This window comes from Hemitrygon akajei, chromosome 12 (assembly GCF_048418815.1).
Source record: "Hemitrygon akajei chromosome 12, sHemAka1.3, whole genome shotgun sequence".
Lineage (NCBI taxonomy): Eukaryota > Metazoa > Chordata > Chondrichthyes > Myliobatiformes > Dasyatidae > Hemitrygon > Hemitrygon akajei.
In genome coordinates this window covers 100,688,034-100,703,050 of record NC_133135.1, presented here as the reverse complement: position 1 = coordinate 100,703,050, position 15,017 = coordinate 100,688,034, and positions in this window count along the sequence as shown.

The following is a 15,017-nucleotide window of genomic DNA, read 5'->3' as shown; positions in this document are numbered from 1 at the left end:
TCAGTCACGACACTATAGGCTACAGAGGGGCTCCGACCTTCAGTCACGACACTATAGGCTACAGAGGAGCCGTGACCTTCAGTCACATCACTATAGGCTACAGAGGGGCTCCGACCTTCAGTCACGACACTATAGGCTACAGAGGGGCTCCGACCTTCAGTCACGACACTATAGGCTACAGAGGGGCTCCGACCATCAGTCACGACACTGTAGGCTACAGAGGGGCTCCGACCTTCAGTCACGACACTATAGGCTACAGAGGGGCTCCGACCTTCAGTCACGACACTATAGGCTACAGAGGGGCTCTGACCTTCAGTCACGACTCTGTAGGCTACAGAGGGGCTCCGACCTTCAGTCACGACACTATAGGCTACAGAGGGGCTCTGACCTTCAGTCACGACACTATAGGCTACAGATGGGATCCGACCTTCAGTCACGACACTATAGGCTACAGAGGGGCTCTGACCTTCAGTCACGACACTATAGGCTACAGAGGGGCTCTGACCTTCAGTCACGACACTATAGGCTACAGAGGGGCTCCGACCTTCTGTCACGACACTATAGGCTACAGAGGGGCTCTGACCTTCAGTCACGACACTATAGGCTACAGAGGGGCTCCGACCTTCAGTCACGACACTATAGGCTACAGAGGGGCTCTGTCCTTCATTCACGACACTATAGGCTACAGAGAGGCTCTGACCTTCAGTCACGACACTATAGGCTACAGAGGGGCTCGGACCTTCAGTCACGACACTATAGGCTACAGAGGGGCTCCGACCTTCAGACACGACACTATAGGCTACAGAGGGGCTCCGACCTTCAGTCACGACACTTTCGGCTACATAGGGGCCCTGACCTTCAGTCACGACACTATAGGCTACAGAGGGGCTCTGACCTTCAGTCACGATACTATAGGCTACAGAGGGGCTCCGACCTTCAGTCACGACACTCTAGGCTACAGAGGGGCTCCGACCTTCAGTCACGACACTGTAGGCTACAGAGGGGCTCCGACCTTCACTCACGACACTAAAGGCTACAGAGGGGCACCGACCTTCAGTCACGACACTATAGGCTACAGAGGGGCTCCGACCTTCAGTTACGACACTATAGGCTACAGAGGGGCTCTGACCTTCAGTCACGACACTATAGGCTACAGAGGGGCTCCGACCTTCAGTCACGACACTATAGGCTACAGAGGGGCTCCGAACTTCAGTCACGACACTGTAGGCTACAGAGGGGCTCCGACCTTCAGTCACGACACTATAGGCTACAGAGGTGCTGTGACCTTCAGTCACGACACTATAGGCTACAGAGGGGCTCCAACCTTCAGTCACGACACTATAGGCTACAGAGGGGCTCCGACCTTCAGTAATGACACTATAGGCTACAGAGGGGCTCTGACCATCAGTCACGGCACTATAGTCTACAGAGGGGCTCCGACCTTCAGTAATGACACTATAGGCTACAGAGGGGCTCTGACCATCAGTCACGACACTATAGGCGACAGAGGGGCTCTGACCTTCAGTAACGACACTATAGGCTACAGAGGGGCTCTGACCTTCAGTCACGACACTATAGGCTACAGAGGGGCTCCGACCTTCAGTCACGACACTATAGGCTACAGAGGGGCTCTGACCTTCAGTCACGACACTATAGGCTACAGAGAGGCTCCGACCTTCAGTCACGACACTATAGGCTACAGAGGTTCTGTGACCTTCAGTCACGACACTATAGGCTACAGAGGTTCTGTGACCTTCAGTCACGACACTATAGGCTACAGAGGGGCACTGACCTTCAGTCACGACACTATAGGCTACAGAGGGGATCTGAACTTCAGTCACGACACTACAGGCTACACAGGGGCTCCGACCTTCAGACACGACACTATAGGCTACAGAGGGGCTCTGACCTTCAGTCACGACACTATAGGCTACAGAGGGGCTCTGACCTTCAGTCACGACACTATAGGCTACAGAGGGTCTCCGACCTTCAGACATGACACTATAGGCTACAGAGTGGCCGTGACCTTCTGTCACATCACTATAGGCTACAGAGGGGATCTGACCTTCAGTCACGACACTATAGGCTACAGAGGGGCTCCGACCTTCAGTCAGGACACTATAGGCTACAGAGGGGATCCGACCTTCAGACACGACACTATAGGCTACAGAGGGGCTCCGACCTTCAGTCACGACACTATAGGCTACAGAGGTGCTCTGACCTTCAGTCACGACACTATAGGCTACAGAGGGGCTCTGACCTTCAGTCACGACACTATAGGCTACAGAGGGGCTCCGACCTTCAGTCACGACACTATAGGCTACAGAGGGGCTCTGACCTTCAGTCACGACACTATAGGCTACAGAGGGGCTCCGACCTTCAGTCACGACACTATAGGCCACAGAGGTTCTGTGACCTTCAGTCACGACACTATAGGCTACAGAGGTTCTGTGACCTTCAGTCACGACACTATAGGCTACAGAGGGGCACCGACCTTCAGTCACGACACTATAGGCTACAGAGGGGCTCTGACCTTCAGTCACGACACTATAGGCTACAGAGGGGCTCCGACCTTTAGACACGACACTATAGGCTACAGAGTGGCCGTGACCTTCAGTCACATCACTATAGGCTACAGAGGGGATCTGACCTTCAGTCACGACACTATAGGCTACAGAGGGGCTCCGACCTTCAGTCAGGACACTATAGTCTACAGAGGGGCTCCGACCTTCAGACACGACACTATAGGCTACAGAGGGGCTCCGACCTTCAGTCACGACACTATAGGCTACAGAGGGGCTCTGACCTTCAGTCACGACACTATAGGCTACAGAGGGGCTCTGACCTTCAGTCACGACACTATAGGCTACAGAGGGGCTCCGACCTTCAGTCACGACACTATAGGCTACAGAGGGGCTCTGACCTTCAGTCACGACACTATAGGCTACAGAGAGGCTCCGACCTTCAGTCACGACACTATAGGCTACAGAGGTTCTGTGACCTTCAGTCACGACACTATAGGCTACAGAGGGGCACTGACCTTCAGTCACGACACTATAGGCTACAGAGGGGATCTGAACTTCAGTCACGACACTACAGGCTACAGAGGGACTCCGACCTTCAGTCACGATACTATAGGCTACAGAGGGGCTCCGACCTTCAGTAACGACACTATAGGCTACAGAGGGGCTCTGACCATCAGTCACGACACTACAGGCTACAGAGGGGCTCCGACCTTCAGTAACGACACTATAGGTTACAGAGGGGCTCTGACCATCAGTCACGACACTATAGGCGACAGAGGGGCTCTGACCTTCAGTAACGACACTATAGGCTACAGAGGGGCACCGACCTTCCGTCACATCACTATAGGCTACAGAGGGGCTCTGACCTTCAGTCACGACACTATAGGCTACAGAGGGGCTCTGACCTTCAGTCACGACACTATAGGCTACAGAGGGGCTCCGACCTTCAGTCACGACACTATAGGCTACAGAGGGGCTCCGACCTTCAGTCACGACACTATAGGCTACAGAGGGGCTCCGACCTTCAGACACGACACTATAGGCTACAGAGGGGCTCTGACCTTCAGTCACGACACTATAGGCTACAGAGGGGCTCTGACCTTCAGTCACGACACTATAGGCTACAGAGAGGCTCTGACCTTCAGTCACGACACTATAGGCTACAGAGGGGCTCCGACCTTCAGACACGACACTATAGGCTACAGAGGGGCTCCGACCTTCAGTCACGACACTATAGGCTACAGAGTGGCTCTGACCTTCAGTCACGACACTATAGGCTACAGAGGGGCTCTGACCTTCAGTCACGACACTATAGGCTACAGAGGGGCTCCGACCTTCAGTCACGACACTATAGGCTATAGAGGGGCTCTGACCTTCAGTCACGACACTATAGGCTACAGAGGGGCTCCGACCTTCAGTCACGACACTATAGGCTACAGAGGTTCTGTGACCTTCAGTCACGACACTATAGGGTACAGAGGTTCTGTGACCTTCAGTCACGACACTATAGGCTACAGAGGGGCACCGACCTTCAGTCACGACACTATAGGCTACAGAGGGGCTCTGTCCTTCATTCACGACACTATAGGCTACAGAGGGGCTCCGACCTTCAGTCACGACACTATAGGCTACAGAGGGGCTCTGACCTTCAGTCACGACACTACAGGCTACAGAGGGGCTCGGACCTTCAGTCACGACACTATAGGCTACAGAGGGGCTCCGACCTTCAGACACGACACTATAGGCTACAGAGGGGCTCCGACCTTCAGTCACGACACTATAGGCTACAGAGGGGCTCCGACCTTCAGACACGACACTATAGGCTACAGAGGGGCTCCGACCTTCAGTCACGACACTTTCGGCTACAGAGGGGCCCTGACCTTCAGTCACGACACTATAGGCTACAGAGGGGCTCTGACCTTCAGTCACGACACTATAGGCTACAGAGGGGCTCGGACCTTCAGTCACGACACTATAGGCTACAGAGGGGCTCCGACCTTCAGACACGACACTATAGGCTACAGAGGGGCTCCGACCTTCAGTCACGACACTTTCGGCTACATAGGGGCCCTGACCTTCAGTCACGACACTATAGGCTACAGAGGGGCTCTGACCTTCAGTCACGATACTATAGGCTACAGAGGGGCTCCGACCTTCAGTCACGACACTCTAGGCTACAGAGGGGCTCCGACCTTCAGTCACGACACTGTAGGCTACAGAGGGGCTCCGACCTTCACTCACGACACTAAAGGCTACAGAGGGGCACCGACCTTCAGTCACGACACTATAGGCTACAGAGGGGCTCCGACCTTCAGTTACGACACTATAGGCTACAGAGGGGCTCTGACCTTCAGTCACGACACTATAGGCTACAGAGGGGCTCCGACCTTCAGTCACGACACTATAGGCTACAGAGGGGCTCCGAACTTCAGTCACGACACTGTAGGCTACAGAGGGGCTCCGACCTTCAGTCACGACACTATAGGCTACAGAGGTGCTGTGACCTTCAGTCACGACACTATAGGCTACAGAGGGGCTCCGACCTTCAGTCACGACACTATAGGCTACAGAGGGGCTCCGACCTTCAGTAATGACACTATAGGCTACAGAGGGGCTCTGACCATCAGTCACGGCACTATAGTCTACAGAGGGGCTCCGACCTTCAGTAATGACACTATAGGCTACAGAGGGGCTCTGACCATCAGTCACGACACTATAGGCGACAGAGGGGCTCTGACCTTCAGTAACGACACTATAGGCTACAGAGGGGCACCGACCTTCCGTCACATCACTATAGGCTACAGAGGGGCTCTGACCTTCAGTCACGACACTATAGGCTACAGAGGGGCTCTGACCTTCAGTCACGACACTATAGGCTACCGAGGGGCTCCGACCTTCAGTCACGACACTATAGGCTACAGAGGGGCCGTGACCTTCCGTCACATCACTATAGGCTACAGAGGGGCTCTGACCTTCAGTCACGACACTATAGGCTACAGAGGGGCTCTGACCTTCAGTCACGACACTATAGGCTACAGAGGGGCTCCGACCTTCAGTCACGACACTATAGGCTACAGAGGAGCCGTGACCTTCAGTCACATCACTATAGGCTACAGAGGGGCTCCGACCTTCAGTCACGACACTATAGGCTACAGAGGGGCTCCGACCTTCAGTCACGACACTATAGGCTACAGAGGGGCTCCGACCATCAGTCACGACACTGTAGGCTACAGAGGGGCTCCGACCTTCAGTCACGACACTATAGGCTACAGAGGGGCTCCGACCTTCAGTCACGACACTATAGGCTACAGAGGGGCTCTGACCTTCAGTCACGACTCTGTAGGCTACAGAGGGGCTCCGACCTTCAGTCACGACACTATAGGCTACAGAGGGGCTCTGACCTTCAGTCACGACACTATAGGCTACAGATGGGATCCGACCTTCAGTCACGACACTATAGGCTACAGAGGGGCTCTGACCTTCAGTCACGACACTATAGGCTACAGAGGGGCTCTGACCTTCAGTCACGACACTATAGGCTACAGAGGGGCTCTGACCTTCAGTCACGACACTATAGGCTACAGAGGGGCTCCGACCTTCAGTCACGACACTATAGGCTACAGAGGAGCCGTGACCTTCAGTCACATCACTATAGGCTACAGAGGGGCTCCGACCTTCAGTCACGACACTATAGGCTACAGAGGGGCTCCGACCTTCAGTCACGACACTATAGGCTACAGAGGGGCTCCGACCATCAGTCACGACACTGTAGGCTACAGAGGGGCTCCGACCTTCAGTCACGACACTATAGGCTACAGAGGGGCTCCGACCTTCAGTCACGACACTATAGGCTACAGAGGGGCTCTGACCTTCAGTCACGACTCTGTAGGCTACAGAGGGGCTCCGACCTTCAGTCACGACACTATAGGCTACAGAGGGGCTCTGACCTTCAGTCACGACACTATAGGCTACAGATGGGATCCGACCTTCAGTCACGACACTATAGGCTACAGAGGGGCTCTGACCTTCAGTCACGACACTATAGGCTACAGAGGGGCTCTGACCTTCAGTCACGACACTATAGGCTACAGAGGGGCTCCGACCTTCTGTCACGACACTATAGGCTACAGAGGGGCTCTGACCTTCAGTCACGACACTATAGGCTACAGAGGGGCTCCGACCTTCAGTCACGACACTATAGGCTACAGAGGTTCTGTGACCTTCAGTCACGACACTATAGGCTACAGAGTGGCTCTGACCTTCAGTCACGACACTATAGGCTACAGAGGGGCTCTGACCTTCAGTCACGACACTATAGGCTACAGAGGGGCTCCGACCTTCAGTCACGACACTATAGGCTATAGAGGGGCTCTGACCTTCAGTCACGACACTATAGGCTACAGAGGGGCTCCGACCTTCAGTCACGACACTATAGGCTACAGAGGTTCTGTGACCTTCAGTCACGACACTATAGGGTACAGAGGTTCTGTGACCTTCAGTCACGACACTATAGGCTACAGAGGGGCACCGACCTTCAGTCACGACACTATAGGCTACAGAGGGGCTCTGTCCTTCATTCACGACACTATAGGCTACAGAGGGGCTCCGACCTTCAGTCACGACACTATAGGCTACAGAGGGGCTCTGACCTTCAGTCACGACACTATAGGCTACAGAGGGGCTCGGACCTTCAGTCACGACACTATAGGCTACAGAGGGGCTCCGACCTTCAGACACGACACTATAGGCTACAGAGGGGCTCCGACCTTCAGTCACGACACTATAGGCTACAGAGGGGCTCCGACCTTCAGACACGACACTATAGGCTACAGAGGGGCTCCGACCTTCAGTCACGACACTTTCGGCTACAGAGGGGCCCTGACCTTCAGTCACGACACTATAGGCTACAGAGGGGCTCTGACCTTCAGTCACGACACTATAGGCTACAGAGGGGCTCGGACCTTCAGTCACGACACTATAGGCTACAGAGGGGCTCCGACCATCAGACACGACACTATAGGCTACAGAGGGGCTCCGACCTTCAGTCACGACACTTTCGGCTACATAGGGGCCCTGACCTTCAGTCACGACACTATAGGCTACAGAGGGGCTCTGACCTTCAGTCACGATACTATAGGCTACAGAGGGGCTCCGACCTTCAGTCACGACACTCTAGGCTACAGAGGGGCTCCGACCTTCAGTCACGACACTGTAGGCTACAGAGGGGCTCCGACCTTCACTCACGACACTAAAGGCTACAGAGGGGCACCGACCTTCAGTCACGACACTATAGGCTACAGAGGGGCTCCGACCTTCAGTTACGACACTATAGGCTACAGAGGGGCTCTGACCTTCAGTCACGACACTATAGGCTACAGAGGGGCTCCGACCTTCAGTCACGACACTATAGGCTACAGAGGGGCTCCGAACTTCAGTCACGACACTGTAGGCTACAGAGGGGCTCCGACCTTCAGTCACGACACTATAGGCTACAGAGGTGCTGTGACCTTCAGTCACGACACTATAGGCTACAGAGGGGCTCCGACCTTCAGTCACGACACTATAGGCTACAGAGGGGCTCCGACCTTCAGTAATGACACTATAGGCTACAGAGGGGCTCTGACCATCAGTCACGGCACTATAGTCTACAGAGGGGCTCCGACCTTCAGTAATGACACTATAGGCTACAGAGGGGCTCTGACCATCAGTCACGACACTATAGGCGACAGAGGGGCTCTGACCTTCAGTAACGACACTATAGGCTACAGAGGGGCACCGACCTTCCGTCACATCACTATAGGCTACAGAGGGGCTCTGACCTTCAGTCACGACACTATAGGCTACAGAGGGGCTCTGACCTTCAGTCACGACACTATAGGCTACCGAGGGGCTCCGACCTTCAGTCACGACACTATAGGCTACAGAGGGGCCGTGACCTTCCGTCACATCACTATAGGCTACAGAGGGGCTCTGACCTTCAGTCACGACACTATAGGCTACAGAGGGGCTCTGACCTTCAGTCACGACACTATAGGCTACAGAGGGGCTCCGACCTTCAGTCACGACACTATAGGCTACAGAGGAGCCGTGACCTTCAGTCACATCACTATAGGCTACAGAGGGGCTCCGACCTTCAGTCACGACACTATAGGCTACAGAGGGGCTCCGACCTTCAGTCACGACACTATAGGCTACAGAGGGGCTCCGACCATCAGTCACGACACTGTAGGCTACAGAGGGGCTCCGACCTTCAGTCACGACACTATAGGCTACAGAGGGGCTCCGACCTTCAGTCACGACACTATAGGCTACAGAGGGGCTCTGACCTTCAGTCACGACTCTGTAGGCTACAGAGGGGCTCCGACCTTCAGTCACGACACTATAGGCTACAGAGGGGCTCTGACCTTCAGTCACGACACTATAGGCTACAGATGGGATCCGACCTTCAGTCACGACACTATAGGCTACAGAGGGGCTCTGACCTTCAGTCACGACACTATAGGCTACAGAGGGGCTCTGACCTTCAGTCACGACACTATAGGCTACAGAGGGGCTCCGACCTTCTGTCACGACACTATAGGCTACAGAGGGGCTCTGACCTTCAGTCACGACACTATAGGCTACAGAGGGGCTCCGACCTTCAGTCACGACACTATAGGCTACAGAGGTTCTGTGACCTTCAGTCACGACACTATAGGCTACAGAGGGGCTCCGACCTTCAGTAACGACACTATAGGCTACAGAGGGGCACCGACCTTCCGTCACATCACTATAGTCTACAGAGGGGCTCTGACCTTCAGTCACGACACTATAGGCTACAGAGTGGCTCTGACCTTCAGTCACGACACTATAGGCTACCGAGGGGCTCCGACCTTCAGTCACGACACTATAGGCTACAGAGGGGCCGTGACCTTCCGTCACATCACTATAGGCTACAGAGGGGCTCTGACCTTCTGTCACGACACTATAGGCTACAGAGGGGATCCGACCTTCAGTCACGACACTATAGGCTACAGAGGGGCTCTGACCTTCAGTCACGACACTATAGGCTACAGAGGGGCTCTGACCTTCAGTCACGACACTATAGGCTACCGAGGGGCTCCGACCTTCAGTCACGACACTATAGGCTACAGAGGGGCCGTGACCTTCCGTCACATCACTATAGGCTACAGAGGGGCTCTGACATTCAGTCACGACACTATAGGCTACAGAGGGGCTCTGACCTTCAGTCACGACACTATAGGCTACCGAGGGGCTCCGACCTTCAGTCACGACACTATAGGCTACAGAGGGGCCGTGACCTTCCGTCACATCACTATAGGCTACAGAGTGGCTCTGACCTTCAGTCACGACACTATAGGCTACAGAGGGGCTCTGACCTTCAGTCACGACACTATAGGCTACAGAGGGGCTCCGACCGTCAGTCACGACACTATAGGCTACAGAGGGGCCGTGACCTTCAGTCACATCACTATAGGCTACAGAGGGGCTCCGACCTTCAGTCACGACACTATAGGCTACAGAGGGGCTCCGACCTTCAGTCACGACACTATAGGCTACAGAGGGGCTCCGACCATCAGTCACGACACTGTAGGCTACAGAGGGGCTCCGACCTTCAGTCACGACACTATAGGCTACAGAGGGGCTCCGACCTTCAGTCACGACACTATAGGCTACAGAGTGGCTCTGACCTTCAGTCACGACTCTGTAGGCTACAGAGGGGCTCCGACCTTCAGTCACGACACTATAGGCTACAGAGGGGCTCTGACCTTCAGTCACGACACTATAGGCTACAGATGGGATCCGACCTTCAGTCACGACACTATAGGCTACAGAGGGGCTCTGACCTTCAGTCACGACACTATAGGCTACAGAGGGGCTCTGACCTTCAGTCACGACACTATAGGCTACAGAGGGGCTCCGACCTTCAGTCACGACACTATAGGCTACAGAGGGGCTCTGACCTTCAGTCACGACACTATAGGCTACAGAGGGGCTCCGACCTTCAGTCACGACACTATAGGCTACAGAGGTTCTGTGACCTTCAGTCACGACACTATAGGCTACAGAGGTTCTGTGACCTTCAGTCACGACACTATAGGCTACAGAGGGGCACCGACCTTCAGTCACGACACTATAGGCTACAGAGGGGCTCTGTCCTTCAGTCACGACACTATAGGCTACAGAGGGGCTCTGACCTTCAGTCACGACACTATAGGCTACAGAGGGGCTCTGACCTTCAGTCACGACACTATAGGCTACAGAGGGGCTCTGACCTTCAGTGACGACACTATAGGCTACAGAGGGGCTCCGACCTTCAGACACGACACTATAGGCTACAGAGGGGCTCCGACCTTCAGTCACGACACTATAGGCTACAGAGGGGCTCCGACCTTCAGACACGACACTATAGGCTACAGAGGGGCTCCGACCTTCAGTCACGACACTTTCGGCTACAGAGGGGCTCTGACCTTCAGTCACGACACTATAGGCTACAGAGGGGCTCCGACCTTCAGTCACGACACTGTAGGCTACAGAGGGGCTCCGACCTTCACTCACGACACTAAAGGCTACAGAGGGGCACCGACCTTCAGTCACGACACTATAGGCTACAGAGGGGCTCCGACCTTCAGTCACGACACTATAGGCTACAGAGGGGCTCTGACCTTCAGTCACGACACTATAGGCTACAGAGGGGCTCCGACCTTCAGTCACGACACTATAGGCTACAGAGGGGCTCCGAACTTCAGTCACAACACTGTAGGCTACAGAGGGGCTCCGACCTTCAGTCACGACACTATAGGCTACAGAGATGCTGTGACCTTCAGTCACGACACTATAGGCTACAGAGGGGCTCCGACCTTCAGTCACGACACTATAGGCTACAGAGGGGCTCCGACCTTCAGTAACGACACTATAGGCTACAGAGGGGCTCTGACCATCAGTCACGGCACTAAAGTCTACAGAGGGGCTCCGACCTTCAGTAACGACACTATAGGCTACAGAGGGGCTCTGACCATCAGTCACGACACTATAGGCGACAGAGGGGCTCTGACCTTCAGTAACGACACTATAGGCTACAGAGGGGCACCGACCTTCCGTCACATCACTATAGTCTACAGAGGGGCTCTGACCTTCAGTCACGACACTATAGGCTACAGAGGGGCTCTGACCTTCAGTCACGACACTATAGGCTACCGAGGGGCTCCGACCTTCAGTCACGACACTATAGGCTACAGAGGGGCCGTGACCTTCCGTCACATCACTATAGGCTACAGAGGGGCTCTGACCTTCAGTCACGACACTATAGGCTACAGAGGGGCTCCGACCTTCAGTCACGACACTATAGGCTACAGAGGGGCTCTGACCTTCAGTCACGACACTATAGGCTACAGAGGGGCTCTGACCTTCAGTCACGACACTATAGGCTACCGAGGGGCTCCGACCTTCAGTCACGACACTATAGGCTACAGAGGGGCCGTGACCTTCCGTCACATCACTATAGGCTACAGAGGGGCTCTGACCTTCAGTCACGACACTATAGGCTACATTGGGGCTCCGACCTTCAGTCACGACACTATAGGCTACAGAGGGGCTCTGACCTTCAGTCACGACACTATAGGCTACAGAGGGGCTCCGACCTTCAGTCACGACACTATAGGCTACAGAGGGGCCGTGACCTTCAGTCACATCACTATAGGCTACAGAGGGGCTCCGACCTTCAGTCACGACACTATAGGCTACAGAGGGGCTCTGACCTTCAGTCACATCACTATAGGCTACAGAGGGGCTCCGACCTTCAGTCACGACACTATAGGCTACAGAGGGGCTCCGACCTTCAGTCACGACACTATAGGCTACAGAGGGGCTCTGACCTTCAGACACGACACTGTAGGCTACAGAGGGGCTCCGACCTTCAGTCACGACACTATAGGCTACAGAGGGGCTCTGACCTTCTGTCACGACACTATAGGCTACAGAGGGGATCCGACCTTCAGTCACGACACTATAGGCTACAGAGGGGCTCTGTCCTTCAGTCACGACACTATAGGCTACAGACGGGCTCCGACCTTCAGTCACGACACTATAGGCTACAGAGGGGCTCTGACCTTCAGTCACGACACTATAGGCTACAGAGGGGCTCTGACCTTCAGTCACGACACTATAGGCTACAGTGGGGCTCCGAACTTCAGACACGACACTATAGGCTACAGAGGGGCTCCGACCTTCAGTCACGACACTATAGGCTACAGAGGGGCTCCGACCTTCAGACACGACACTATAGGCTACAGAGGGGCTCCGACCTTCAGTCACGACACTATAGGCTACAGAGGGGCTCTGACCTTCAGTCACGACACTATAGGCTACAGAGGGGCTCTGACCTTCAGTCACGACACTATAGGCTACAGTGGGGCTCCGAACTTCAGACACGACACTATAGGCTACAGAGGGGCTCCGACCTTCAGTCACGACACTATAGGCTACAGAGGGGCTCCGACCTTCAGACACGACACTATAGGCTACAGAGGGGCTCCGACCTTCAGTCACGACACTCTAGGCTACAGAGGGGCTCCGGCCTTCAGTCACAACACTGTAGGCTACAGAGGGGCTCCGACCTTCACTCACGACACTAAAGGCTACAGAGGGGCACCGACCTTCAGTCACGACACTATAGGCTACAGAGGGGCTCCGACCTTCAGTCACGACACTATAGGCTACAGAGGGGCTCCGACCTTCAGTCACGACACTATAGGCTACAGAGTGGCTCCGACCTTCAGTCACTTCATTCTGGTCAATATGCAGGCTGTTTTTCTTATGAGTATATGTTGAACAAACTAGGGATTTTCTCTTTGGTGTGAAGGAGGATGAGAGGTGATTTGACAGAGATGTATTTGATGGTTGAGCCCTTGACCAAGTAGATAGCCTGTGACTTTTTTCCTAGGGTGGAAAAGGCTAATACCAGGGGGCCTAATTTTAAGGTGATTGGAGGAAATTATGTAGGAAATTTTAGAGGTATATATTTTACTCAGAGAATGGTGGTGGTAGAGGCAGATATATCAGGTGCACTTAATCAAACCTTGAATAGAAGAATGGAGGATAATGTAGAAGAAAAGGAGATTGATCTCAGAGCAGGGTAAAGGGTCAGCACAATATTGATGGCTAAAGGGCCTGCACTATGCTGTAATGTTTTATTTCTATGTTCTACATTCATAACATAAACCATAAATGCATGCATGCTGTATCATTGCAATTCTGTTTAATCTCAGCAATGCTCCCTTACATTTGTACTCCAAACCTCTGTTAAAACAAAGGCCACCTGAATTAATGTTGAACCTCACATTGCCCCTCACATCAAGCCTGCCCCATGAGACTTGCTCACTCAGCCACCTTAACCTAGTTCACCCTTTATCAGCTGAAAGCCAAGGTTGGGTGTCATAGAAATTCAGAGGAGCATCTAGTTGTAAGACTAACATTTAACTCTTCTAGGTTATCGCTGGGTACCTTGCAAAACCAGCCTCCGAAAGAAGCATAAATGGATTTCAGACAGCATTTTCACAGTCTCTGGTCCTTTGTTCAAGTGACATTTAATCCAAAAATAGCAGCACTCAGGCAAAGCTTGTCTCTGTTCATTCTGTAAAGTTAATGAACACCAGCAGCCAGTGGGCACAGAGTGATAATAAGGAGAGGTTTCATCCTCTTGTCCTGGAGTTGGCGGCAATGGGAAGTGTACTGGACTTTTGACAAAGACCCTTGTGCCCTCATTGGCAGCAGGTAATGTCCCGGAAGGCTGAACAGTCGCAAATTTTGCACCTTTGTTCCAGAAAGTAAATAAAGCTATTCCAGGTAATTGTTGGCCAGTGAGCCTCAGTTCAGTGCTAGGGAAGCTATGGGGAGAATACTCAGAAATAGGATTTAGAGTCCTAGTACAGAACAGAAACAGGCTATTCAGCTCATCTAGTCCATGCTGTACCATTTAAACTACGTTGACCTGCAGCAGGAGCATAGTCCTCCATACTTCTACTACCCATGTATCTATCAAAAGTTCTGTTGCTGGAGTTGTCATGTACCTTTCTGTGTGTAACAACCTGGGAAAGGTTTCACTGCTAATGTAATGGTTTCTCTGTAGCACAGTGTTTGGGTTATGAACAGAGATAACGTGGACTTTGGAAGGTGTGCTGGCCAGTGAGGGGAGGTGTTTTTCTTATGTGCCCGAGAGAAGGTTTCACAGGCTTTTCTGTTCGGTGAAAGATGGAGAGAGAAAATGCCAGAACGGGGAAGTTGTAGACTGCAGGATGGAGTGGACTTGGAAGGAGATCGGGAATCGACAACCCCGGGGGGAAATCGATGGACAGCAAACAGACAGGAAAACAATGAGCTCCAATGTGCACATTAGACTGTTTCATGACAATGGGCCCATTTTTATTTTTGTTGTCTTTACTAACCCTATAGTCAAATTAAGAATTATAAACCTCAATTGTTTAATTGCATATT